This window comes from Papaver somniferum, chromosome 2, assembly GCF_003573695.1.
Source record: "Papaver somniferum cultivar HN1 chromosome 2, ASM357369v1, whole genome shotgun sequence".
Taxonomy (NCBI): Eukaryota; Viridiplantae; Streptophyta; class Magnoliopsida; order Ranunculales; family Papaveraceae; genus Papaver; species Papaver somniferum.
The window spans coordinates 53451498-53455826 of NC_039359.1; the positions used below are offsets into that span (position 1 = coordinate 53451498).

The following is a 4329-nucleotide window of genomic DNA, read 5'->3' on the forward strand; positions in this document are numbered from 1 at the left end:
AAAAATACATAAATTCATTCATTCATTCTTAAACAACTTCAAACTTCATTTATAAATATAAACTAGGTTTACCTGCAATTCAGCAGTTCCCAGCTTTCACAACATCACTCATTCTACAATCATACTTTTACATCTCCACCATACTAAACTCAGATCAATTCTTGTATTTAACCAAAATTCTCATAGCATTAACACCATTTTCATGAACTGCAATGCAATCCCAGTTCTAACTCTTTACAATGAACACCACCAGGTCATTCATACTCTTCATCTACAATAATTCGCACACCTTCCTAAAACATTCATCTAAACTAGGATTCACTATCTACACCTCAATTCACTTGCACCTACAACATAATAACTCCACCTCTTCTATTCGGCTCATGTCACCTCCACCATATTACTTCTCTAGCTTCCATGTGCACCCTGTCAACACCATCGGTTGCATAACAGTCATACATCTTCATCACTGAATCAAACCACCATACACACTACAACAATTATATTATTTATAACTTCATCCCAACAAAATTCAAGCCCTTATTGCAATACCATTGCAACTATTCTCAGTATACCAACAACTATAACATCAGAAGACTACCATTCCAAAACATGTACAAAACACACTATCATTTCAAGCCACCAACTCAAGTAAACTCAACTTTGTACCTACACCCAATACAATCAGTTTAGCGACATCTCAAATTATCATCCATTATCATTTCTCATTCAATAATATCTCATAAACTTAATAACAAACTTGAACTAATTAACAGAAGAACAATTACCTCAAATTAAATCCCAAATTGAAACAGATGATTCCCATCTTCTTAATCTTCAACTTTAACATTAAATCGCTCAATTGATCAACACCTTATGATAATCTTACCCAAGCAGTTGGAATTGAATTCTTCTTCACTTATCTTGATTCTCACAACACTAACAACCCACCGATTCAACTCTAAAACGGAATTTAAACAACAGAGAGACTTACCCATTCACTAACTTCCTTTGAATTGCTAAATCACCAAATCAGTACCGCCAAAACACTAATTTCTATTTCTTGAAGAACATAAACCCTAATTATCTTTTCCTTTCATTTCATCTTTAGAACAACTTCACTTCATCAATTAAACACCAACCCTTTCCTCAATCAGCCAAACCCAATCTTTAATTCCTCTTATACATCATTAATTTGAACTTTAACTCAATTCTCTGAGAAACCCTAACTTTATCAATCGATAATCAATAATCAACACCACTCTCTTCTCTTCATTAACACCCACAACATCTTCTAGTACACATGCTCTAACTCATCAATTGTATCTCTCTCTCAAACCAACTCTCATCACTCGCAGAGGAAGAAGAACGGGAGAAGAGAAGAACTGAAGAAAGAAGACAGAAGAAGAATAGAAAAGAAAATAAGAAGAAGTGCGATCTAGTTTCTTCTAGATAAGACCAATGGGGAAATACTAATTCGCCGACTTTCCTTGATAAGGGGAGCCCGGGTCAGTTTACATCAAAATGACCATTTTGCCCTCCATACACATCTAATGATTACTTATTCATCTGGCAGCCAATTGACACGTTCGAGTAGTCCATTAAGCATAACTTCTCGAGATCTATCGAGTGTAACTAACTTTGGATCTAGATCGTTGTTAGATTAATTTCTATTAATTAACGTTTATGTTAAACTAATCGAGTTATTATCGGCTAATACGTCTCTTGACTAGTCTAATTGCGTTGACGAGCTTGAGGGTTTTTACATTAACTATCTCTTTGTACAAACCTTTCGTCAAAGGTTGTGCGATATTCTCCTTAGACTTTATCCAATCAATGGAAATAACGCCAATTGAGATTAGTTATTTTTAGCTTTAGCTATTATAGCTTAGCTAACACAATGTATAGATATAGCTGGCACAGGCCTATGCCAAAGAGGAATGTCTTCTAAAAAGCATCTTAGACACTCGGCCCCCTCTTGTTCTTTATCTAGCGCAATACTCTTAGATTCAATAATGAATTGAGCAGTATAAGTATGTCTGGAAATCTTCCAAAAATAAACCCTCCTCCTATAATGAAAACATATTAATGTAGTTTTGAAAGTGATAAGTAGAAGTTCGTTCAACTCGGACTTGTGTAGACTCGATTCTAGACTTAAATATTAACCCTAATAAATATATACAAAAAGATGATATCAATATCGGAGAAACTAGGACTTAGGATTCCACCAAACCTCATATCATGTGGTTCAACAATCAATTCTTAAACAATTATAGCTCTAGTTTATTGACTCTAATTCTTTGCCAGGATAGATTTTAAAAAGATTAACTGTAAATTACTATCATGATGCATCAAAAGCACTTAGACCAAGCATACATCATCATACAACTTCACAACTAATTAAGAAAAATCATAAAACGATTAAATTAATGCAAAAAGTCATAAAAATAATTAAACATAATTACCACACGCATGAAATATGGCTTTCTCCACCATCCCAGTGTTAGGGTTTAGCGCATCATATCAAAAACAGGTTCAAAATAATAAATCATGGCTCAAAAGGTGTTTTTATTGAAGAGAATATGTAAAACAGCAGATTTGCAATGGTGTATAGATGTTACAGAAGTCACCGTTACAGTTGGTGTTGCAATACTGAAGATATACGTTACTAATCAACTGTTACAGGATCAGGAATTTAAGACCCCAGAATACGACTGTCCTGCACAGCTTAATGTTCTTCAGCTGTTAAACAACGACATTGTTCTGCGACTGTTTCCCGTGCGTCAATGTTCTTCGCGTTCTTCCTCTTCAGCAACAGCAGCAGCAGCAGAAACAGAGTTTGGTAACGCTCTGATTTCTTCTTCTCTGGCTCTCCTTAGGTCCCAAAACTCTCGACACCTCTTCTATATGACTCAAGACATTTATTTATATCAAAAATACCGATTAAATCTCTCATAAATCTTCCAAAATCTCTTTCCTTCTCTTCACGGCCAAGTTGCGGCAATTTCTTGTTTTAGAATTTCTACGCGTTTCTGAGCTTTCATTTTTATTCTAAAATCTTCCTTAGATAGATACAAATCTTTAGGAAAGTTTACAGCACTATAATCTCTCTAAAATTCCCTAAAACAGGTCACACACGTGACTTTTCATATTTTCTGTTGTGATAAAAATCTGTCAATTGAGCCCAGTCTAATCGATTTAAACACCCATATCAGATTCCTAGACCCATAAGGAGTCTATTCTATGAAAATCAAAGGTTTAATCGACCTCAAACTCCTCCAAATCACGATTTTCAAAATCTGTTCTTCAATGCACCTATTTTCCGGCCAAAACCTGGTTTTTGAAATGTTGTAGATGGTTGCCCCTTACCCAGGGTAGGGGTGCGATTAGAAACTTCCTGTAAACGGGATGCCCCTTAGTAATTAGGTTACCCCTTAACCAAAGTGAGAGTCCGAGTAACAAATGTCCTCCGGGTGCTTTCCGACAACTTTTCGAGCCAATTTTTTCCAAAAATGTTTATTGGCCAAAAATACCTACAAATAAATAAAACACCATAATAAGTACAAAAATAATCCCTAACAATATATATAATTGAGACAAATCGAACACAAAAATGTGTCTATCAAATACCCCCAAACCTATTATTTGCTAGTCCTCGAGCAAAAATAAAATAGAAATAAAATCCTAACTCACTGTCGCAGGCATCGTCGATTGCATTTAGCGTATGAAATAAGCCTTTAAACCCGTCCCTAGTGGCGGAGTGTTGTCTCCGGAGGGCTTACCAGATGTATACCCACAAAACCTTTATACTCCAGATCCTATCTATCTACACAGAACCTTGGAAGGCACTAAAGAATCTCCTTGGTTGGCATGCTTATTGACTACAGGAGGAACTACCCTGATGCGAAATTCCAATTGTTGTACACGAGTTTGCATTCAAGCATACTAAAATTCATATATAAGTGACAGAACTCTACTCAGATAGTTGCACTATGGACATCAATATCCGGAGTTGAAACTAATCACATGGATAGATCAAGAACATGGATATAGAGAAAAACATAGATGGTTTTGATGTTTACTAGGTGAACGGTGTTTCTCATATCTGTCTGAAGGCATCCGCCAAAATGAACCTATCCTAATGGACTGAGATACTAGTCTGACTAATATCAACACACTGGCATATACAAGGGAACCAATGGTTGATAATCCTAACTTTAGGTCAACACAACTGGCATATACAAGGGTTCCAGTGGTCGACTTTATTGAATTTATTCCAGTTGGTCTGATGGCCTGGTCTCAATTTCTTTTTTTTTTTTTTTTTTTTTT

The 4329-nt window shown here is 35.6% G+C and overlaps 1 long non-coding RNA gene across 1 annotated transcript; it reads right to left on the reverse strand.

The window, feature by feature from the left end:
* Nucleotides 1-1399, reverse strand: LOC113347661. Its single transcript, XR_003359166.1, has 2 exons — nt 789-1399; nt 1-669 (listed from the first exon to the last, which is right to left on the reverse strand). It is a non-coding gene; the product is annotated as an uncharacterized LOC113347661 (long non-coding RNA).
* Between the last annotated feature and the right edge of the window lie 2930 nt (nt 1400-4329).